Raw genomic sequence first — 25,580 nt, 5'->3', positions numbered from 1 at the left:
TCCTGGAAAGGGTATCAGATTGGGATTCAGAAAAGGTTTCAGCAATATCTGCCAAATTTTCTACCGATTGGGTCCCACTTTCCTGCGTAGGTACTCTAGAAGGTGCCCTAGGCCCTATGGCAGTGTCTATATGACGTCCCGACCGCAAGTGCATAAGGTCAAATTTTAAGGTTTTTTTTATTTTTAAATTTTTTTTCAAAAAAAATCCAAAAATTTTCAAGTTGGCTCAAACTTTGCCAGAACCCATTTTGAATCCCCTCGAACACATCAGGCCAAAAAAATAGCGTATTTTTTTGGGTCAAAAATCGCCTAAAATTTACCAGTTTCCCATACTTACTATGGGAAAATGGTTCCGGGACCGAAATTTCGATGATGGGTGTTTTCTAACTCCTCTCGAAAAGTTAGATAACCTCCCAAATTTTTGCGGTAGAAAATGAAAAATTTTCCAGACTTTTTTTTTTTGGCACCCCCTTATCCGGTGCGGTGGCGGTCTTTACGGTACAGTGTGTGGGTCTCTCCTCGCGGTGCGCTGTTCACGCACAACCGCCTTCTTTTATTACTATTATTTTTTTTCTTTTTTGAAATGCGTGTGCAGTGAACTCAATGCGTGTGCAGCTGTCAGATTTACAACGAATCCAATACATGTGCAGGGAACTCAATGCATGTGCAGCTCTGAAATTTGCAGCAAATTCGAAATGTTCAATCTTAATGTGTGTGTACAGATTTCAGTTTCTCTACATGTGCAGGTTTAACAGAGAGAACGAAAATGCAGGTTTAACAGAGAACTAAAATGCACAAAATTAAAGATGCAAAAAACTAAACTAAGCTAAGAACAGAAAATAAAAGGAACATGCAGAAAATTGAAACTGTAAAAATTATCCTCAAACAGAATGACAAAAATGCAAAAACAGGCCTCTCTCTCTTTCGCACAAAAATTAAAATTTGCAGGTTAAGCGCCTACCTCCAATCCTTCCCGTGTGTTGAATCCTTGTCCTGACCTCAAGGGAGAAGCGTAGCTCGCCAATCGCACCCAAATTGCAAGACAAAAAAAGAGAATTTAACAACAGATTAGTCTTAAATAAATACCAAAATTAGTCCCAAAGCCTGCTCTCCTATCCAACAGTTTTGCAACCGATTGGAGCTTAACAAGGAGTGGTAGTGTGTGTATGGTGCTCAACTAATGTAGGCACTCGCTCCCCGGCAGCAGTGGCGCCATTGTAGAGCGGTTCTCTCTACCGTGCAATATAGTGCTCATAGAGTACTACCGATCAACAAATGTGTTAAGAAACACATTTGTCAATCCGAGGACTTGACCCGATTAGTGCATGAAGGCTTATCCCATGAGGGAGAGTTCACATACACAAACCACCACTCGACAATTCAACCATTCATTCAACACCTCAATCACTCTCTCAATCCCTTAAATCCACTACACTAATCAAGACAACAAGCCATTCAAACATTGATTAAATCTTAGCTTTCCCTAATGCCTGCAAATCCATAAGCGTGCATCTACTAACCCACAAGCTTAAGCAAGCAGAGAATGTAACATTCACAAACCCATAAGCTCATAGAGAGAGTCTATCCATGAATAACTCATTGCCAAAGAAGTGGGCAAGAGCTTGCATCAATGGAGACTACACACACACACTACAAGCATGCAGCATACACAAGAGAAAGAAAGAAGCATTCAACTAATCATAGATTAATATACTTCAATGATGCTAAAACAAATTAAGAGAAAGAAGTGGAGCTATACTCATTGGAGCTTGATGCTCATTAGAGTACAATAGAGAGAGAGTTAGAGAGCTGCCATAGCTTGAGAGCTCAAGAGCTTCACTCAATAGCTTATGAGAATGGCAAAAACGTCCACTTTCTTTAGCTAACATCTCTTTTGTAGAGATGCCACTAACCCTAACCCTAGGCCTCTTTCACACATGGGCGGACAACCCCATAAGTGAGCCTTGCTTAATACACTTAGAACTCTCATTTAGAACCCATATTGGCCTAAAACGATTTACATTGCACTTCGGCACAAAAATATGGAAAAATTATGTGCGTCTTCATGTTCCCATGGCTGTAATCCCGCTCTCTTGCATTAATTGCTTCCGCCCTCCTTCCATAATCCGTGTTCCCATGTGTGTTCCCGTGGAACATTCTCTTCTCATCCGGCACATGTACATAAGAAATACATCCAAAAACCTTGAAATGCCCAATGTCTAGCGGCAAAGAAGAAGACTAAGGCTCCTTAGACTTGCTACTATTACAAAAAGAAGGGATACATAATCAAGGATTTCTTCAAAAGGAAGAAGGATGAAGAGGAGAAAGAGAAGGGCAAGGCAAAGCATCTAGAGAAGGAGGTGGCTAACGTTTCTGACACATTATTCTAGAAGTTTCTATGTATGACATTTTATAGCCCGTGGAGCATTTTCATCTTAGTGATGTCTTAGTGGTTTTATCTTAGTGGTAGACTTGATCCAAGAACACCCTACATGGTATAGATGCTTGATCAAGGGAGAGTTTTGGCAAATATGTGATGATCTAACATCCATCTTTAGTAGGAAACCATTAGTGGCACCTTAGAATAAGTGGTATAAGGTTAGAAGACAATTGTTTTACTTGATTACTATGTGTAATTCAAGTAGGTGACTCCGTAATTATAATAATCACCTTTTAGGTGAGTCAGGTGAGAGATCTTATACACTGCAAGAATGGTCTATACATAGCGACCCTCATACAAATATGAAGAAAACAGCGGGGGTCACTTTTGTGGATGCTTATGCGACCTTTAAAATGTAGTCTTATATGCCACCGTAATAGCGACCATAGCAAACTGGAGTTGAGTAGCATAAGCATCAAAATTGCGATGCATAACCCATGTTTTTATTTGGGTCGTTTATGAGACCAAGCTTCTTTAAAAAAACTTCAGCGTGTAGTCAATTTCGTTTCGCGCGCACTGTAGCAGCTTCAAACAATCGACTTCCTCTCACAATCCCAAGCTCACGGCCAGCACATGTAACGTGTGTGTGTGCGTGTTGGGGTATCGATGCTCTGTGTGGTGTGTGTGTGTGTGGGGTGTGTGTGAGTGTGTGTGTGTGTGTGTGTGTGTGTGTGTGAGAGAGAGAGAGAGAGAGAGAGAGAGAGAGAGAGAGAGAGAGAGAGAGAGAGAGAGAGAGAGAGAGAGATTTTGACCATAGAGTTTAATGGAGACACCACGGCTGCATTCTTCGGCTTCCTTGGAGCTGCTGCAACGCTTGTCTTCTCCTGTATGGGTGCTGCTTATGGAACTACAAGGAGTGGGGTTGGAGTGAATCTATTGCTAGACAGGTCAAGTTTAGATAAAAAGGGGCATTTCTGCAATGCTTCATGAAGCTTAATTAGTAGGCTACCTAACAAGTTGTTGGACATTAGCAATGTAGTAAGAGAAGAACAGTTTTGCAATGTGGGTAGACTTCCTACTAGCTGGTTTTTGGATAGGTCCACATACTCTAAGCTATCTTGGAAAATAGAACTGGGTGCGCATCCATGGGCGTACCAGGTGCAACATTTTGCTAGGCAACCAATGGCACTTTAGCCTTAACCTGCCCACCAGGAGCTCTACGTACATTTAGTTTTTGAAGCTTTTTTTTGTTCTTTTTCACTCCCAATGATCGAGTTCAGCTCTTCAAGCAGTGCAGACAAAAAGGTATCCTCCTTAACATTCATTAACCGCATGGCATGATGAGGCCTGAGCTAGTGATGAAGTCTTTTGTACCAGTTGTCATGGCTGGTATGCTAGGTATTTATGGCCTTATTATTGCTGTCATTATAAGCACGGGTATCAATCAATATCCTAAAAGCATTGCCTACTATCTGTTTGATGGTTACGCGCATCTATCATCTGGTCTTGCTTGCGGGCTAGCTGGTCTTTCTACCGGAATGGCCATCGGCATTGTCGGGGATGCGGGTGTCGGAGCTAATGGAGCTAATGCATAGCAGACAAAGCTGTTTGTGGGCATGATTCTTATTCTCATCTTTGCAGAGGCTCTCGCTCTTTATGGGTTGATTGTATCATCCTATCAAATCAAAAAAAAAAGTGTGTGAGTGAGAGAGAGAGAGAGAGAGAAGGGCTGCCAAGTGTGTGTGTGTGTGTGTGTGTGTGTGAGTGAGAGAGAGAGAGGGGAGAGAGAGAGAGAGAGAGAGAGAGAGAGAGAGAGAGAGAGAGAGAGAGAGAGAGAGAGAGGGGGGGGGGCTACCGAGTGTGTGTGCGTGTGTGGTGTGTGTGTGTGTGTGAGAGAGAGAGAGAGAGAGAGAGAGAGAGAGAGAGAGAGAGATTTGATTTGATTTGATTTGGTATTTACGTCCGTGGGGGCCAAAAATGACCCATGGGACCCTCATGTCTACAAATAGTCTCCCCTTGCGGGGGTGTGATTCGTGTCACCTGTAGATGTTTCCATTAGTAGTTTGTGGTGTTCTAGGATGCACGTAAGATATGTCCCTAGACCTGTAGGAGAGGGTTTTGTTTTTAGAAGCAAATCTGCAAAAGTGTGGCATCCATGGATGAGCTGCTGAAAATTAGCTCGAATGTGCGCATATGCGGGGCATTTTAGTGTCACGTGAGCTTCATCCTCAAGGGCTTGCATAGTGCATGCTTTGCATATCCTTTTTTTAGCATCAATTTTCAGCCATCCTCCCGTTTCTATCTTAAGCATGTGTGATCTTGTACGCATCAAAGTTATGGCTCTTCTTGCCATATGGGGCATGGGCATGCGGATGTGAACTTGTGCTTCCGGTTGGCTCATTTTGTATGTCTCCCAATATCCTGGGTTTACATTTTTGCAGTAGTACTCATACTTGGATCTGTGTGTAGTCGTTTGCCATTTATTGTGAAGGCAATCAAGTATTGCTATGTCAAAATTCAGCATGCATTCTCTTTCTTTCCCCGTGTCAATCGGCATGTCTACATATGCCTCCATCCCATTTGGTGAACCACTTTCTGATGTCTTGAACAAGACTAGAGGAAAGAAATTTTCTCTTCCTTGTCTTTTGTGGTGCGCATCCAATTTCCCATGCTATGCGGGGGATTCGAGTAGCGGGCATCATTTTGATTTTCAATATGTATGCATGCATTCTTTTTAAGGCTTTGATCTCTAGAGGCATGTTTCCTGTTTCTTGCAATAGCACCAAGTAAGGTGTGGTTTTCTTAACGCCCAAGTGTCTACATAGGAACTTCTTTTGTATTTTCTCAATCTCATTCCATGTATGAGCTGAAATGCTTGCGCCCCACACTTCTACTCCATATAGAATGGCCTGCACTACACATGTCTCAAAGATTATGTTCTTTATCTCCCATCTTCTGATGTTTTTTTGCATGCACATGTTCTCAAATTGATAGTACTTGGTGTGGCCGGCATCAATCCTATTTCTTACGCATTGTCCCCAGGCATAATTGGATGGAATATCAATTCCCAAGTACCTGAAGCTGTCCACTTTCTCAATTGGCTGCCCTTGATATGTGAGTGATGGCTGAATTTCTTGTGGACGAGTTCTTATGAGCATAAACTTCATCTTGTTTACATTGACGGAGAGACCCGTAGTGTCACAAAAGGTGTGTATAGCATTCATCAATTTCTGTAAAGATGCCATGTCATGTGCAAAAAGTACATCATCATCTGCGTAGATTAGCAGCAAGAGGGTGAGCATTCCAATGGCTGGTCCATCTGTTTCTTCCACTAGTGCTTGAGGGATGAAGTCTTCTAGTTGGTCAATGCATATTGGTCAATGCATAGTCCGAAGAGAGTGGGGGATAGGGGGCACCCTTGTTTGACTCCCATATTGCTTGAGAATTCTTTAGACAAGCCGGTCTGTGTCTTTAACTGGCATCTAACTTGTTGATAGAGTTGTGCTACTGCCACTCTAAGATGCATCGGGACCCCTATATATTCCATTCTCTGCCATAGCCCACTTCTTGGGATCGTGTCAAATGCTTTTGTAAAATCCACAAAGCAACAATGCAAAGTTTTCCCTTTTAGCCGGGTTTCTTCCATGAGAACCCTAAACGATATGAGATGATCAATGGTACTATGTTTAGGTCTAAAACCTGCTTGTCCTTTAGCCCGTTTGCCATTTGCCATTTGCCTCGGCCCATACGCTTATAGCTTGTTCTAGGATGCTCCCTAGAAGCTTAGACATGCAAGATCCCACCATGATGGTTCAGTAATTAGTGGGCTGATTTGCATCCCCTTTCTTGAAAAGTGCTTTGATCCAATTCTTTTGCCCAATCAATGGGTAGCCCTTGTGTTATGGATTTATTGAGGAGTCCATGTATCCATTGCCGTGCAATACTGCCTGACCATTTGAGCATTTCTGAGTTGAACTGAAGCATGTCTGGTGCTTTGCCATTGGCTAGTTTTTTTATGCTCTTTGTTACCATCGGAAAGTCAAAGCATTCTTCTGATTGTTTTGTCTCTTGCATATTAGGCATCCCTTCTGCATCTTTGTGTACATATAACTTTTCTACGTATGCATACATATTTTCCGGGCTTATGTCTCCGGTAATGTCTTGTCTTTTGCCTTTCATCCTCATCCATTCCTTTTTGGGGTTTTTCTTGAAGTTTATTAGGGCTTGTGTCTCGGTGTGTAGTTCATGTTCTCTTCTTTTTCTCCTCTTGAGAGTTGTGTATGTTTTTGCCAAAGCTGTCCAGTCTATGGCTGTTTTGGGGGTTGACCTCAAATGTCTTTTAGCAATCTTGCATTCTTCATCAAACCATGAGTTGTGTGGCAACCCTTTCACCTTTGTTTCTTGTCTATGAGTTTTCCCCATTGTTTCCCCTCTACTGCTTCACTCATTGCTTGCTTGAATTTGTTCCATGCTTGATCTACATTTATTGGCATGCATTCTCTTGCTAGTTTATCATCAAGGGAAGCGGCATAGGTTTTCTTTTTTTCAATTTGCATTTTGTATGCCCATGCTCGAATTTGAGCCTGTTTACCTCTCTTGTGAATGGGTACCCGTAACCATACATGAATGGGTGTATGATCCGAGTTTGGTGATCTATCCCCAATTTCAAAGTTATGCACCATGTGGGATGCCTCATATTGGATCAATACATAATCAATAGCACTCATTCCCTTGTTGGTGGTGTAGCATGTGCATTTCCCTGAGTTGGCAAATTTGTTCACTCCATTTATAGCTATTAATTGCATAGCTGTCATCATGCTTAGTAATGTTGTTCCTTGTGGGTTTGTCACTTGGTCTTTTGAGCATCGCTTCCACATGTGGTCAAGTACATCCATTTTATGCTCTAGACCCGGAGGTGTCATGAGATTTATGACTTGCATTTGCACATGTGCTATGCGGGCATTCATGTCCCCAGTAAGCATCACTACCCCTTCTTGCATGTAAGTGTTAATATCTGCATACAAATCTTCAAAGGGGTTGTTCTTCTCTATGTTGAAAGCATTATAGAATGGTGATTCCCTATGGGGAATGTAGCACCCTGCTATGAACACTGGTTTACCTTCTGTGTCAATCTTGATTCTTGACCCATATGTATCGCTTATGAGCATCTTTTTTGCATATTGTAATCACTTTTTGAAGCTCTTCTTTGTACATCTTTTTCCCAAAGAGCTGCTCTCTTTATCCAGAAAAGTGCCTTTGTCTAAAGGCGATTCTCAGCTTGGCTGGCCTCCTTCCTTTTGTGCTGAGCAAAAGGAGCCTTTCCCCTCACTTTTAGAGCTGCGATTCACTTTTGGCATATGCCTTTCTGTTGATATAAATGACCTTAGCCAGTTTTGGTGTGCGATTTCCTTTGTAGGCTAGATCTAGCTCTAACACGCACCCCCAGCCCTTATGCTCTCTCTCTCTCTCTCTCTCTCTCTCTCTCTCTATCATATGCCTTAGGGACATGGGCTGCCCTAGTGGCCTTTAGGTTTCCATACTTAGGAAATTGTAGAAGAGTTAATCCACAGCAAGCTGCGAGGAGTTAATCCACAGCAATCCACAGCTGGCTGGTATTGAACTTATCTATCCTTCACTAGCTACTTGTAGCCATACCATCTCGTTGTACTTGTGCTCATATCAGAGCCTTACAATATCTTTAGGACTACCTCTCACTAAATAGCTTAGGAGCTTCTGTGGTGTCCATCCATGGTTCTTCTGGTAATTATCCTTAATGTATGTATTAAATTTGATTAATATAGGTTGGTGACATCTTTTATACAGGATGAAGGGCCAGCACACATGGAACTGAGAGAGAGCATGTACACATGGTGCATCTTGCACAATTGGAACCTAGAGCAGCTATAGTGCTGGAGCGCGAGGAAGAGGACCATGTACTTCTTGGACACGGTAAACATGAAGTCTATGTACATCATGTACATGATGAGCATCAGGCTCAACCATGGCAGCTGAGGCATGGGAAAAGGCTGTACGGGTAGTAGAACAATAGAGTTGGCTGACATGGCATAGCTGCTTTTATATGTGGCAGTCTATGCTGACTTGGCAAGATCGCTTTTACAGCTAAGTCCAGCTTTTGGGGGAGATTTAAGTTAAAATTAGCTGATCTAAAGATCTGCGTTTTTTTAGAGAGCTGAGACCATCATGGGTTGTGTGTGCCATCATGGGCCAAGAATTCCACGCGGGTAGAGAACTCCACATGCGGACTGAGAGCATCCTTGTTGGTTGGAAGCTTCTTTTATTGGTTGGAACACCAAAGCTGGAAGCGCAAGTTTGGTAACATCTTTTGAGAGTACAATTAAGTGTGGCCAGCCAAAAGAAGGGTCTTCGCAAGAGGTGTCCATGAGAGTTGTTATTGCTTCTCAGAGAGGGTTTGACAACCATGTTTGTACCTTTTGATTCGATAATAAAAGTAAAGAAATACCTGCGGGGGTGCTAATCTCTCACAGCAAGAAACTCGGTGCTTAGCCGGTTCCCCTCCCAAATTGCTTAATCCCCGACAACGTTATCAAATCTTGCACAAAATAGTTCTTCAAGGTGTAATTGACATGCACCCAAATGCGTTAGCATAGCATATACGGACCGTCGGCTGGTCCGTATGCACTATGGATGTGCAATTGGTCCATTCGGAGAGCTAGTACGCTCTCCAAATGCACCCAATTGAGCATCCATAGCGCATACAGACCGCTACATTTATCTATTTATCTATCCACCTACCTATGTATATGTGTTTATATATCCATCTATATGTTTATTGATCGTAAATTGTGAAACCTTTGTAACACACTGTTGTTAAATGCTTAGGAAATTTGTGGCCGTCCCTGAGCATACACGCCCACCTGCGATGTGCAGAGATTCTTGGCGGCACTTCAGGAAAGAGATTTGCCTTGAGAGTGACATGGCCTCAACAGAAGGTACACAAAGTTAATTCACTCAATGCATATGATAGGTACTTCTCGAATAGCATTAATTATATATTCATATAAAAGCGCATTTAATTTGCAGGAGGCAGCACAGGCTCGTGTCCAGTCAGGGCACACCTCTCGGCTTGGCCGAATGGGCTCTAGTGGCTTTCAAGCACTCTTTGTAAGTGCACAAATTTTTTGTTCGTCTATCTATAGCTATTTGTATATATATATATATATATATATATATATATGTATCCATGTATCTATGATCTCATATGCATTCAATTCACTTCTTACTTATATATATGCATGCAATGTTTAAATGATAGAGACCTTTGCAGCATCGTTTATGCCACCTAAAAACGTGGTTTATGCCACCCTCGTAACGTCGTTTATGCCACCCAAACGCGATGTATATGCCACCCTCGAAACGTGGTTTATGCCACCCAAAAACGTGGTTTATGCCACCCAAAAAGCATCGTTTATGCATCTCAAAAATGTCGCTATAGAGGTCGTTTAAACGATGGTCAAGAGCGACCTTTGGAACGACTTTTGTAGCGACCCCCGTAAGGGTCGCTACAGGTTTCTACTCTTGTAGTGCTTGATCGGCCGATGGCTCTAAGAAGCCCTTCAGCTATCACCACTTAAGTGGTGATAGCTGCATGCTGGGGAGATGGCACCGTGGATGGAATAGGAGTGAGCACTAGGAGGAGCTGAAGGCCGAGGAGTAGGGAAACCAAAAGTATGAGGGGTAGGCAAAGTAGAAGTGATAGGGGTAGGGGAGGTGGTGGGAAGCATGGATGTCAGTGAGGATTCTGCATGCTGGGGAGATGGCACCGTGGATGGGATAGGAGTGGCATCATGAGGATGCTGCATGCTGGGAAGATGGCACCGTGGATGGGATAGGAGTGCGTTGAGCACTAGGAGGAGCTGAAGGCCGAGGAGTAGGGAAACCAAAAGTATGAGGGGTAGGCAAAGTAGAAGTGATAGGGGTAAGGGAGGTGGTGGGAAGCATGGATGTCAGTGAGGATGCTGCATGCTGGGGAGATGGCACCGTGGATGGGATAGGAGTGCGTTGAGCACTAGAAGGAGCTGAAGGCCGAGGAGTCGGGAAACCAAAAGTATGAGGGGTAGGCAAAGTAGAAGTGATAGGGGTAGGGGAGGTGGTGGGAAGCATGGATGTCAGTGACTGTGGGATAGTTTACATGTCAAGTACATAATAGATAGGGGATAAGCCCAAGCGACTCATTTGCTCGGCCCCATACTTAGAGTTCAGGAAGTTCCAAGCCACCTGTGCCTCTAAAACATGTTACAAATCTGGGTCATCTATGGGTATGGGCATCACACTAGAGGATGCCCCTCCATATATCCAGTCTCTGTCCATTGTGGTGATGAACCCCATGATGGCCACATCTATATACATTAAAACATTACATAAACACATAAAAATATAGCTCACATAGAGCATACATTACATAAAAAGCTTATGCATTAAGCTTAATGCACAAGCATTATGCATTAATGCCTAATGCATTAAGCCTAAATGAGGATTCGGACTCCTTGGACGACACAAGGAGTCCGAATCCTTGGACACAAGGATTCGGACTCCTTGGACACAAGGGTTGATTCTGAACAAGTTAGCAAAATACCCTCCAAAACCAAGAGCATGGGGAAGGAGTCCTCACAGGAACATGTAATTCTTGAAACTAGATCACACATGACAAAACATAGCTCTTATCCTAACCCTCAGAAGGAGTTTGAGCAACTCTAAGAATTTGGTGATTTAGTTACAAAAACACAAGAGGAACTTGAACCAAGACCTAAGAAAGTGAGAGTCTCAGATATTATACACCCTAGTATCTTAAACGTCAACTACTGAGATTCACAAACCTCTAGATGTGCCGAGTGTCATCATGGAAGACTGTGGCCTCCACCTCTCATAGTTTGATCCTTGATTGGTTCAAGGGACAACTACCATAAGAAACCCTAAGCCCATCTCGGAGATGGATTTTCCAATCTCACTGACACCTATTTATGGAAAGGAGGTCATGAATGCACCTCTAAATATCCCCAAATTGTTAGACTTTATGGCCTTACAAACCAGTACAACTGTGAATTGTTTAAAGTGATGAGATCTCTCCTTAATGGGGAACTCAATGTTTGATGCTGACATACATAAGGCACGTTGTCCCCAACATACAATGGAGATACCTCGAGTTGTACTCAAATCAATAGTCCTAGTGGAAGAAGAAAATACCAAATCTATGGTTAAAATTCCACTTAACAAACTGGAACAATACTTTGAAGGTGATGAGTCTAACGCACCACTACCAATCATCGCCAAGGGCATCACAGTAATGGGAGTCCTAGATGGTGGTTCATGAGTGAGCATTATCGCCAAGAAACGCTAGGAGAAAATGGTCAAGCCATGTCTAGAAGTCTCAGACATCATTGTCAAGATGGCTGAGACTATCGCCAACAAACCTATTGGGATGCTACGAGATTTAAAGATCAAGGTTCTCAAACATCAAGTTAAACATACCTTCATTTGTTATGGACTTTTCCAAACAACAAAAATCATATGAAATGATCTTAGGATGCCCATTCATGAGAGAGGCAAAGATGGTGCATGACTCGTCTAAGAACCATGTCTACCTCCAATTCCATGATTCCATCACCAAGGTTGATCTTATGACTGGCCGCGTACATTCTATGGATAGTGGAGGAATTTTTGAAAACCGTTCATACACCGCCACTTATTCAGTCCCATTACAATACTTCTATACTTTTCGAGAAGAGACTGATGAAGGAAAGAACCCAGCCCTCAAGGATGCTGACAAACAATCTATGGAGCCTGAGGATGATCTAAATTGGATACATATGATGGGACAATCGATAGCTGAGGAACTAGAGGATCTACATGGGATACACCTGATGGTGAGGAGCTCCTTAAGGTCATGCCTCTACGAATGATTCGTGCCAAGGAAAGGACCCTCAAAAGAAGGCCCAAGCCCCGGAGGAGGCAAGGGAAAGACGATCCAAACGTCAACAATGTCGATAAGCAAACCTTAGATTTGTTGCACAAGTCTTTGTTGGAAAGGTTGGAGGAGACACAAAGGAGCACATAGCACCTCTACAAACATCCGTTCAATTTCCTAGCCCTTACGGTAAAGTGCTTTATAATGCATTATTTGATACACGAGGACTACTCACAATCTGATTTCCTTCAATTTCCTAGCCCTTATGGTAAAGTTCTTTATAATGCATTACTTGATACACGGGCTACTCATAATCTAATTTCCTTCGATGCATGGAACTAGTTGGGAAAAACCCAACTCGTAGATATCTCCTTAAAGGTGAAAGGTATCCATGGTACAAATGACAAGGTTCTTGGGCTATTACAAATAGAGATATATTGTGATGGCAGTAAGCAATTGGTGGGAGACTTCCTGGTTATGCGTGCCCAGAAGATTACTGTGCGCTTTTGCCACACAGGTCGTAGCTGGGGACTTGCCAAACACCGTATGCGAGCCACGAATGGCTGCAAGCATACAACCAGAGAAGGAAGCTCAAACAGAATGCCAAAGGGTGTGTCACTCACCGCTCAACCGCCGCCTTGAAGGATTCCCGCGTCGCAGCCGTGATGAAGGAGCCGCCGTCGCCACTCTACCGCCTCTCCGCTGCTGCCGTGCCGCTACACAGTGCTCGATCGCTCTCTCACTCTCTCTCTCTCTCTCACACACACACGCAGGAGAAGGAAACCAAAGAGATAAGGCAAGAGCACTCTTGTATTCACAACACATGAGGATGAGGATTTTAGGGTTATATTTGACTCTTATAGGTGACTTGGCCGTTCACACTTGGGCGCCCATACATGGTCGGCCGACCCTAACCCTTATCCTACTGATATTCAAGGTGCGCCTCTCATCGGCGATCACCCAATCCCTTCATCCTTAACCTATGGTGCCGACAAGCCCGGCCCATGACTCAGAATATTTAAATTAATGACGTAAAACATAGTACGTCTCAATGTCCGCCATGGGTTAACATGCCCCCCTTCCTGATGTAGATTCCGTCCTCGGAAGCTATGGTATGGTAAGCTCGAGAGGGTTGTTGTGGTAGACCGTCTGCAAAACAGGGAAGTAGAGTGAAGGTATGCTGGAATTCAAAAGATATAAAGTGTATAAGTTCAAGCATGTTAGACCACAATGGATGTTGCAATGAGAACTTAGTTGAAGGGTCACATGAGTGAGCTAGTGTAGTAAATTAATAGGAGTTTAAAATTATTGAAAGTAAATCAAGAGTTAGCAAGGTGTCAAAGGTTAATCAAGGTTTATAACTGGTCTAAGTCAAGGAAAATAACCAAGCTTAATAAATAAACAGATGACCACACTGTGTCTACTCTAAGAACAAGTTAATACCACGCGTCTAGGGACACAAGAAACATCAGAGTTACAGGAGCCTTTTGCCTTTTTTTTTTTTTGCACGTGACAATTTTTACACACAATGGCAACCTTCCTAAGGCAAAACTAACATCGATCCTGGTACCATGTTTAACACAAGGCATTATCCAGGAATCTATTAGCTCACTTTAGGCGAGGCTACCCCCTACCAACCAAGGCATCGGTCTAGAGTAGAATACTCCTCGCCTACCAAGTATCAATAAGGCGATAGGCCAACATTAAAGCACATCATAGACTTGTATTGCCATTTATTGTAGGCTTTTTTTTTTAAATCTATTTCTTTTTTATCTTCGCTCCTGAACTATAATTTATCTTGCATCCTTTCGACAAAGGGTAAAAGCTATGTCCTAGAGGTCAACACACACACAGCCAGGTGTCAAACATTAAGATGGTTTGATCCTAGACCTAAGACAATCGTATTCCAAGGTTAACTAAAGATGTCATGCATTCTCAGGAATTTATCCAATAAGGTTAAGCTCATTAATGATTTACACTAGCACGTCAAGCAACTTCACAAACTAAGTATTACATTGACAATTTCCATGTGGTCATGCATTATAGTTCATGCAATTAATTGAACAGAAAAAACGGAAGAGAGTGGGTATGGAAGAATTACACCTGTATTTTGGAGATCTCCTTGATTTGACGAGACAGCTTGCAATTTGATGTAGATATATTTTGATGAACGTTGCGGCAGTCTCAAGACTTGAAAGCGAACCCACCTCAAAATTTTTAACCTGTACAATCAACTAACAAGCACTATACCTCGAGAGGCACATCAGTGTGAAAATTTCAAGACTCGCTTAAGGAATCTAAACTAGAAAAAACTTGAAAACACTAACCTACCTACCAGTCACCACACTACTACTGAGGATACGGTAAGAGGATGTTGTAGAGTCCTGGCTCTAGCCCTAAGGCTAAGCCTCTATCCGCATCATCCAAATAAATAAAGTCAATCTCAGTAGTGCCATGAGTTTCATCCGTCCATTCATCATTGTCAAATATTTCCTTTTCATTTTCCCATCCACATAAACTCTTCAAGAATGTAACCATGCGAGGATAGTCATCTTGTGGAAAAGGAAAGCATTGGGCTATCGGGGATATGTCCTCTACGGAGTAGGGGTCAGTCATGGTCAATAGGCAAATTAGCCATTCTAATTCCTCAACATTTTCCTCTCTGGCTAGTACATCTATATGATCCCATTCAGTTTCAATTACAGGATAGCACATGTGGAATATCTGAGAAAGGTACAGATGATACCTCTCTCCAAAGGTAGGAGTGGATGAAGTGTATGATGATCGGGCATCTGCCATATCTGCAAACACAGATATAGCATCAGTAGGTTTATGACAGGTCAATCTAGTTCTGGATGTATATACTGATATTTCTGCTCTTAACGTGCTCTTGCTCTTTTTACTATTTTTTGTTTTTCTTTTCTTTGTTTTTTTTTAAAAAAATGTATGAAGCTATATATATACATCCCCTTGAATTTGGCAATTACATGATCAGGGGAGAAGGTTCTGGAGGAAGCAATAGAATGTCGAACGTGAGTACATGCTCTCCCTTTCCTTGGGTAGATCATATTATTTGCAATGATGTTGCAGCCTCTTGGAACCAATTTGTCCAGCGGGTCATAGGTTGTGATGTGGGCAGATAGCTTTTTATGACCCTTGTGGCCACATCCAATTGCAGAGATGGTAGTGTACGCTCCCATTGACGAATGGAGGAAATGGTTTCCAATGATACTATTACAAGGGGAGACGTAGACTCATCGGTTTTTTGTTAGGTGTTGGCAAGAGTAGGTGTAGAGCATGTAGAAACTTCTATATCAGCATGTGCCTGGCATGAGGAGCTAGAAGCTTCATGTGGCTCCCCCCTTCCTGAGCTAGGTGGTAATGATCGATATCGTTTGGGAATCCAAACTAACTCTGGAAGAAGTGGTGTGGAGCACTCTGTTACCTTTCCCTTATCACGATCTTGAATTATTGTTGGGGTGGCAACAATTGGTTTGCAAGGTTTTACAGGTGATGTAGAGGGATTCAGCTTATGTTTAGGGACCCAAATCTGGTCATTCCCCTCGTAGTACCCTTGGGCTACTAATAGTTTTTTAGGGATCCATCGTGATGTTACATTGCCCTTTCTCGGGTGGGTAGCTGCTTTCCTTTTACGAGGCTTCTTGGTGGCTGAGCGAGATTGAGCAGGGGAAGTAGCTGTTAACGAAGCTTTGGGGGACCCTTTTGTATGTACTCTTTGGCATAGTAAGCGAAGCTTTAGGGACCACCTTGCCTGTTTTCACTCTTGGCGTTGAAGCGTTAGAGGGGTGGCCAACAATCGAAGATGGTTTTGCCACTGGACTTTGTGATTTTTCATTATCTAATATTTGAGTGGATGACTTAGGTGCGGGATTTTGAGCGGTCAGACCTAGTGTTGGTTCTGGCGTTGTGACTTGTCTGGTTGCCCAATCGATATTGCACTTGGTGGCCATCATCCATTTGCGCCCTAAGATTACAGTCCCTTCCATGGTACCAGCAGACATAACCAAAAAGCTTTGAATTATGGTTCCCTTGTCATAAGCAACCGGAGTGTGCAGAATTCCTGAGACAGGGGTTTTCTTCTTGTTGATTCCTTGAACTTGGATAGAACTCTTGGTTAAAGGTGGTTTTCCTAGTTGACACCACACGCCATATGATAGCAAATTGTGTTGAGCTCTTGTATCCAATAATGCATTATACAGCACCTCCCCGTAAGGACTCTGTAACTCAATTGGGTATCTTAGAGGTGGGTCAGATTCCAGTGCATCCTCCTCTGCTTCCTCGAAAAATACTTGCGTAATTCCCAAGTTGGCTTCTCGTTGTCTCCTAGCAAGCTGTTGACATTCTTTTGCTTCGACTCTCGCTTGTATCTTTTTAAGCTCAGCTTGTTCTTTGGCTGCCTTCTTTTGATGGATTGCATGTAACTCCTCTTGGCTCAGGGGGTCATAGTACCTTTTGAATTTGCTCCCATTAAGGAATCCAATGGTTTCAACTCCGTCGAGAGTCTCCACTCTAATGGTACCTTGCGGGGTAATTTCACATACTCTAAATGGTCCCTTACCAGCATATTTGAGCTTCTTCTTTTCGTTACGCACTCCATACATCAGGACTTTATCCCCAACCTTGATGTCCTTGTCCTTTAGGTGGCGATCAAACCATTTTTTCCTTCTATCCTTCTCCACAAGGGCATTGTACACAGCCAATTGTCTTTCTTCATTTAGCCGCTCAAGGATATACAGACGCTCTGCTAAGGGATTACCATCCCAACCCTCTTGAGTAGCAACACGAAGACTAGGAATGACAAATTCCCACGGCATGACTGCTTCTTTACGTGAGGGTGTGCTTTGGGGAGTAGCTTCTCAACTCCAAAAAGCTGAACGCGAGGAAGGGGAGTCAGTGAGAGACTTTATAAGTCGATTGAAGCATCTAAATTCTCGCTGCACTCCCGATGAACGCTTCAATAACAACCAACTCCTCGATAGATTCATCCGAGGATTGCGACACGAGGACATTTACAATGGCCTAGTCATTAGAGGTCTTACAACGTGGGAAGCAGTCACTGCCAATGCAATCCAGTTAGAAGACAACTTGATGATTGCAGGTAAAAAGGTGTCTTCAGAAACAAAATCCATTAGTTCGCAAGTATCTGGGCACGAGCCAATGACGGTAAAACCTATTGCCAAGGAGCCCAAGATATCTGAAATGTCTGTGACCGACCTTACTAAGGCTCTCCAAGAATACTTTAGGGGTAATCAAGCTCCTCAGAATAGCCATATGTACCCAAGGAGAGAGCAACAATGGTGTTCGGTGTGCTTAGGACCACATAGCACGAGTGAATGTCCCACATTCAGAGTCAAATTCAATGGGAATTGCAATGCATGTGGTAAGTATGGCCATCAATCTAAAGATTGCCTAGTACTTAAGCGAATGTTGGCAAATCAGGCACCACTAGCCTGGTCAAACACACCTCAAGTACCCGTGCTAATGCCTGCACAACCTGTCGAGCAACCGTCACAGCACATAGTTCCAAGGAATCCGAATGTAGTCCAGTCTGTGCCGTTACCACCGCCAGTGCTAGGACCATAACCTCCACATCCAAGGATTACCGCTGTAAACCAGATGGGTTGTGAGTCACATAGTGCATGTGGGGATTATGAAGAGGAGATAGACCCCACTGCTCCATACGGGATTGATACGTTTGAAATGATTTCCCAGTACTACATGGAGGATCATTTCGGGCAAGTTAAGCCTGTATATCAAGCGGCTGCTCTCGCCACAAGGGGGAAAAACCTTAATACCTTGGCGAGGAGACCACCTCTTCAATGCTACGAGTGTGGTGGACCGCATCGTGTAGCAGAGTGCCCTAATAGGCTACAGAAGATCTCTACTCAGATGCAACCAAATCAAGGGAGCACATTGGGAATGCCGGTACTTACATGTAATCGTTGTGGCATAGATCATTTGATCGCTCAATGTCCACATAATCCTAATGCACCCAAGATTACGCCATTGAATTTGGTTGAGGTCACCAACCAAGCACGAGGAACCACACCCGTTGTACCCGCGAATGTAGTTACACGGTCAATGCTTCAAAATCAAAACTACATTCTTGAAGAGAGGGATACTGCATCAATCGCTCAGGCAAAGAAAAAGAAAACACGACAGAAGAGATCGCTTAATCCCACGAGCTCCAAGCCTAGTTCAAAGACTAACATAGGGACAGGAGACGACCCCGTGTGTATGAATGATCCTGAAGATGATTCCGATTCAATAGAAACCATGGGGACCAAAGCCACTACCTTAAGGGAGGAATCCACTCGGGAGCTCAATGAAGGAGAATCAAGCAAGTACATAAATAAGGGGAAACAGAAGGAAACTTCCTCGGCCCCACAACCAAGTCAGTTAATGCCCTCTCGACCACCCAAACTGACTGAGACTCCCCAAAACAAGCCACGTGGGCCAAAAACCCTCAAGAAAAAGATTGGAACTTACCCAAACCCAGTTGAGGAGATTGAACAAGTGCAACACTTAAGGGGTTTGGTGAAAGAAACACAAAGAGAACTGGAGCCAAACCCGAGAAAAATCAAAATTCCAGACACCGTGTTCCCTACGCAAGTTTAGCCTCACAGGACCCATAAACCGTTAGCTATACCTAGTATCATTCGGGAAGAAAGTGAGGATAGGACATCCGGAAGTGGGCAAACACCCTTCTTGCTGGAAAGAATGTTTAGTGAGGGAATGCCTGACCCCATTGAAGAGGAAGTGATTCCATCTTCACCAGTCCCTAGTCAAGGGGCGATGTCTCGAAAAGTACCATTGAATGTGTCTAAGCTAATGGATTTCATGTCCTCTGAGATCAGAACCACGATCATATCCAAATTATACGGAGATCCGGAGCTATTATTAGCTCTTCGGGCATTTCTCAATGGAGAACTTAAGGCGGGGCTACCGCAATTTGCAAATATGGATAGACCCGACACGCTTCAAGATGAAGGAGAACATTGGGATCTACAACCCAACCTAGATGAAAACTCAGTCGTGGAAATACCTGTTGACAAGTTGGGACAGTACTTTGAAGGGGACGAATCTAATGCAACCCTCCCCATTACTACCAAGGGGTTAACTCTAAAGAGAATCCTTGATGGTGGTGCTGGCGTGAGCATTGTGACTAAAAACTGTTGGGAATCTATGGGAAGACCTCACCTCGAAGTCACAAACATAGTGGTTAAAATGGAAAATGGAACTATTGCTAAACCTATTGGAATGTTAAGGGACCTTAAGATCAAGGTCCTGGGATACAAGGTAAAACATACCTTCATTGTAATGGATTTCTCCAAGCATCCTATGTCATATCAAATGATCTTAGGACGTCCTTTCATGAGGGAAGCACAAATGGTACATGACTGGTCGAAAAACCATGTCTACCTACAATTCCAGGACTCTGTCATTCGAGTTGATCTTGAGAATGGTCGTGCACATCCTTTAGGAAGCAAGGTTATCATCGATAATCGATCGGACACCACTGTTCATTCCGCCCCATTAAGGTATTGCTATACATGCAAAAAAGAGACTGATGATGAGAAAGATTCTCCTTATATGGATGTCCTACCGGGTATGACTGAGTCAGATAACGTGGATTGGGTACACCTAGCGGCAACCATAGACACATGGGGAAATAGAGGCACAAGTTGGGTAACACTTGAGGGGCAAGATATGCCACCGTTAGTGCCAATAAACATGATAGGTGTTATGCACTTGACTCCTGATGGCGAGAAAGTGGCAAACTCCACTGGCACTGAAAGTAGCGAAGACTGTGACCAATGCAACTCTGAGTATGAATCTCAAGAAGAAACTGACTCTGAGCCTGCTGATGGGGAAAATGAATCAAATATTCACCCAAATGTGGAAGCAAGGTGCTCAAGGCCTAGAACAGTGACCTCTTGCAGTTCATCCGAAAGTGAGGGGGACACAAGTGAAGATCGACCAAGTGAGTCCGAATCTGATAGAAACAAAAATCAAAAACTTGGTAAGAAGAAAACGAGACATAAGTGCCAACGCTATCGAGCTAATGTACGAACTGCAATAAACAAGGAGTGATCCACTGCAGAATGGCTTAGTTATGTAGGAGCTATTGATGCTCATCGGAAGTTAGCAGATAATTGGGGACAATACCTCCAAAGTGTCATGTGGTGTATTCCACAACCTCATGACGTCGCCCAATTACCAATCTCCGGCCTTCCCACTCAAGGTTAAGCCTAAGGCTTTACACTTATGCAGCTCATTGTGCTCTTCCAAGGAATCACACACGTGTTCAAAGACTTCAATGTGCTTCCTAACATCCTCGTTACCACTGAAGTTTTGAGTGAGCTTAGCCACTTGTACTGCCTTGCTTCTAGGTTCTCTCTCAGGCATACCCCACATGTTTTCCGCAATAGATCATCCGATCGTCTGAGCAAACGCTGCGAGATCACCTAGGTGAGCAGGCATAGCTAATGGAGGCACTTCTGGGATAGCCTGGCTCATAGGAGTTGGCGTTGGTCTGAGTATGTTGGCAAATGACGTAGGATATGATATGTGACTAGGCCTAGCTCCCCTTGGATAATGGTTATGATAAGGTGGTCGTGGAGCATACGCCATTGGCATACTAAGAGGCATAGGAGCTACATGAGCATGAGTAGCGATAGGTACATATGGTTGATAGACACTGGCACGCACTGTTGTAGGTACTGTTCCACTAGGTAGTGGTGTCGTACTAACTACAATGGTAACAGGTGCGCTTTCTGTCATGCTCATCATTGGGGTAGGCATTGTGGATTCCTTAATGGAAAGTTGAGCCAAGGTTGGAAAACTAAAGTTACTACTCATGGGCTCAACCTGCATTGAGACTCCAGGCGAAACAACATACGAAGGGTCTATGGGACTCACCGAGGGAGTCTCCAATTGTGATAGGGTTGGTTGTTTGGCCTTGCCTGTATCCAAAAATCTCATAGGGCCAGTGGAACCTAAGTTCACTCCCCTATTTTACCTCTCAATTTGGATAATTCTATGAATAACCTCACATATCATTTGTTGTTGCTCCTCTAGATTAGTGGCGCTAGATGTAGATCGTAGGACTTCTAACCAACCTACATGGTAGGTGTAACCCGTGTATAGGTCCGTTAGAGTCTCTGTGTGTAGATCATATTCCCAATTTTCATTGAGAAATATCCCATCTAGACTTGGTGTGCCAAACGGTTCTCTTGAAGTGGACGCAATGTCACTTCTTATGGATTGGCTTCTAGGGACCTCTACTTTAGGAAGAGCATCGGAAGTTGGTAGCTCAGTAGGGCCCTCATTAAACGAAGTGGGTAGAATATCCACATGGACACTCTTTGGGAGGGTAGGGTCTACATAAGATGTGAATGGTGAATCTACTACCCCTCCTTCTTCATTTACTTTGCTTGTCACATGCTCAGAGCGTGTAGCTCTACTAAAGGTCTCTATTAGACGACTAAACATGCTAGATCCGGGTTGTGGAGCCCACACTGGCATGTTTTGGCTTGTCTCCTCAGGGTTCTTGGTAGGGTGCCCTTCCATGGCTTCTGAGTCAGAGGATGAGTCACTATCCACTATTCGTGGATCTTGGGTTGCACTCCCTTGGGTTCCAACCGAAGGCCAAGATGCCAACGTGGAGGGATGGTGTGAGCCTGCGTAAACTGAATCACTTTCTAGTGGTTCAGGCTCTAGCACCCGACCAGAACGTAGATGCATGTGACGTGGGTACTCTACGTGCGTTGGTAACTACCCTTGAAACTCACACAAGTGGTTTCTTAGGTGTTTCGCACTCCGTTTTTACTTGTTTTTAGATTGTTTTTAACCCGTTTTTGACCCCCTTACTTACAGTCGAACTTGGGCTAGGGCGTGTGATAGCTCGAAACGAGCGTATCGTTTAAAGGGTCCTAGTGTGCTTTACAGCACCGTGTTCGCCTATCTAGAGCTCCTGTAGTCCTCAAAACAGTCCGTTTCCCTATGGGGGAAGGGGCAAAAGCCTATTTGCTTGTGGAGGAAAGGGTGAGGGTTTTATCCCACATGCTCACTTTACTCCTTGGGGAGTGGGCTACATATAGGGCACAACTTCCCATAAGCTCTCACTTGAAAGAAAGCTATGGAGGCTCACTCTCCTATATATATATATCAAAAGACCGAGACCGAGACCGCGGTCGGGGCCGTGGGTCGTGGGTCAATTGGGGTTCTTTCTTTTCAAAAAAATTTTCTCCAATTAAAAAACCTTTCCTCTCCACACGTTTGGTTCTTTCTTTGAAAATAAAATTTAATTTTTTATTTTTTACATTTTTATATTTTTTATATTTTCTATTTTTTAATAAGTTTTCTAGGGTTTCTTTGGGGTTCAGCCTTGGCTGCGGCGCAGTTCGCACACAGCACAGATCTGGGGATTCAGAAATCCCCCCGCGCGCAGAAAACTAGATAACAGAACGCACGCCCACACGCAGAGCAGAAAAATAACAAACGAAACAGAAATACAGAGGACAAATTGCAGAAACAGATTACAAAAACACAGAAACACCTCAACAACAAACACACATTCGCTTTCCTACAGTGTAGATTAAACTTCACGTAGCAGCCGAGCTGCAAACTGGAGCTTGGTGCAGGGCAACTCCCCGACAGCGGCGCCAAAAATGTGCGCTTTTGCCGCACAGGTCGTAGCTGGGGACTTGCCAGACACAGTATGCGAGCCACGAATGGCTGCAAGCATACAACCAGAGAAGGAAGCTCAAACAGAATGCCAAAGGGTGTGTCACTCACCGCTCAACCGCCGCCTTGATGAAGGATTCCCGCGTCGCAGCCGTGATGAAGGAGCCGCCGTCGTCGCTCTACCGCCTCTCCGCCGCCGTGCCGCTACACAGTGCTCGATCGCTCTCTCACTCTCTCTCTCTCTCTCTCACACACGCAGGAGAAGGAAACCAAAGAGATAAGGCAAGAGCACTCTTGTATTCACAACACATGAGAATGAGGATTTTAGGGTTACATTTGACTCTTATAGGTGACTTGGCCGTTCACACTCGGGCGCCCATACATGGCCGGCCGACCCTAACCCTTATCCTACTAATATTCAAGGTGCGCCTCTCATCGGCGATCACCCAATCCCTTCATCCTTAACCTATGGTGCCGACAAGCCCGGCCCATGACTCAGAATATTTAAATTAATGACGTAAAACATAGTACGTCTCATGGGTTAACAATTACATGAACCGGTAATACTTGGTCACACATGGATGAAGGCTGCAAGATGTATGATTGACTAGTCACACGATAGGCTGTGTCTCTGTGGGGGTGAAACCATAACTGAACAACCTACTCATAAACCCTTACCACCTCTCACTATTATCAAGGGTCACAACAATGAGGAGGAAGCTTCAACATCCATAAAATCTATGGAAACCCCCTCCACTTTAGCATCCACTATTCAAAAAACTCTTGATTCTTCTGTCTCCACATAGCAAACACTTGCATATCAAAAGAACAAACAGATACAATGAGCTATAAAGTGGCAACCCAAATCTACCTTAAAATGTGTTCCCAATATTTCTCCATCCATACCACCTCAACTGATGACCAAACAAGGAGCGCCTTAACACACAAGAATTGGCATAGGATGTTCAACTTACAAGTTACTCCAAAATGGATCCCCAAATGCTTATTAAAATCTCAAGGCTACTACAAGGATAACCATTGTATTTGGATACCAAAACATAAAAGTATACCACTAGTCTCACTGCTGCCGTTACTTACAAATTCCCAAGTCTCCTTAGTGATGGATAAAAGATTCAATAGCTTAAATGACAACAAAGAAAAAGATATTATAAAAGAAACTTCACCACCAACGCCCAAACAAGTTTGGATCCCAAATTGAAACCCTATCACATGAGCCATGGTGATTGATGGTGAAGCTTCTATATCACTAAAGGTTACAAAACCGTTGTTGGCTATCCAAGCCCCAACCCCATTGATTTCCCTAGAGAGCAACCCACTATGCAAGTGTCAACTCCATTACTCATCTATAAGGGTGAACCCATAAGCTCCATCTAGTCTTATGAGAGCTAGAAGTTGACATGCCACAACAAGTAACAAAGGGCATTCCTAGCTAACAAACACCGATGGAGCAAATTTGGAAGGGTTGGTTACAAAAAACCTACAATACCTTCTGCGAGGTCAACGTATGATAGAAAGTAGGAAAGGGGGGCATATTCTTATATCATTACGTTTACCCTTCACGTTTTGCTCCCTAACAAGATCATTTCCATATCAAGAGGGAGCCTATTGGAAAAAAGCTAACCCACGACAACATAGCTTGAACCAATAGTGTGTAGCAATATAGCAACTATACACATACTAGAAATCCCACTATAACCATATAAATTTTAATTTTTTTAAACAAAATATGATGAGAAAGAGCACATCTGTCAAATAAAAGAATAAAGTATGACTCTGCTGTGAATACAAGCCGTGAGCATGGACTTTTCGTGGATCGACACGAGTGACCCCATCGTGGACTCAGATTTTTAGGAATGGTACTACTGAGGGCAGCTCAGTATTCCTCCTTTCCAAACCCACTCATGCTACTTTTATGCACCCCTAGGGGAAGAGATGTTGTGGAGCCACCATTGTGGACCTGTTCTACCTATGGTTCCATCCCCTTACACCATGCCTTACCTGTAGGCATCGCATGTTGTACACAACGTCCTATTTATTTTGAAACTATAGAACTTATTTTAGGCGCTAGGCGACAGGACTATCGTAGTCCATGGTAGGAGAGACACCATAGTGACACAATCACGTGAGTGTACATTACCCAGTGGGAGGACCTATCAAGCTAGAACTACGTAGAAACAACTTGCAGAGTAGGGGAGGAGGGTAAGAACTTATGAACTTCAACCGTCATTTTTTGGAGTAATATTTTTGCTTTCTTGTCCCTTCTAGAGTATGGTGGGTGAATTCCTAGACAGCTTAGCTCACGGTAGTAGCTACTTAGGTCACTTACCGACAGTACCCATGCCATATCACATTGAGGATGCACTCAGACCATTGCCTAGTATACCAGAGGACACACACACACACACACACACACACACACACACACACATATATATATGAAGCACACCCAAGTGAGGGGGAAAATCAACCTAGTGATGAAGAATCAGAGCATGCTTATGAACTATGGTTATCTAATGATGAGCTTGC

The 25,580-nt window shown here is 43.6% G+C and overlaps 2 pseudogenes; one reads left to right on the top strand and one right to left on the bottom strand.

The window, feature by feature from the left end:
• Positions 1–3,190: 3,190 nt before the first annotated feature.
• Positions 3,191–4,083, top strand: LOC147637223 (V-type proton ATPase 16 kDa proteolipid subunit pseudogene; annotated as a pseudogene).
• A 2,116-nt stretch (positions 4,084–6,199) lies between these two features.
• On the bottom strand, positions 6,200–7,548 carry LOC147637222 (uncharacterized; annotated as a pseudogene).
• Between the last annotated feature and the right edge of the window lie 18,032 nt (positions 7,549–25,580).

This window comes from Cibotium barometz, chromosome 7 (genome assembly GCF_041138505.1).
Source record: "Cibotium barometz isolate CiBa-2024 chromosome 7, ASM4113850v1, whole genome shotgun sequence".
In the NCBI taxonomy this organism is placed as follows: domain Eukaryota; kingdom Viridiplantae; phylum Streptophyta; class Polypodiopsida; order Cyatheales; family Cibotiaceae; genus Cibotium; species Cibotium barometz.
The sequence above is the reverse complement of the archived record's forward strand: the minus strand, read 5'-3'. Positions and strand labels throughout refer to the sequence as shown.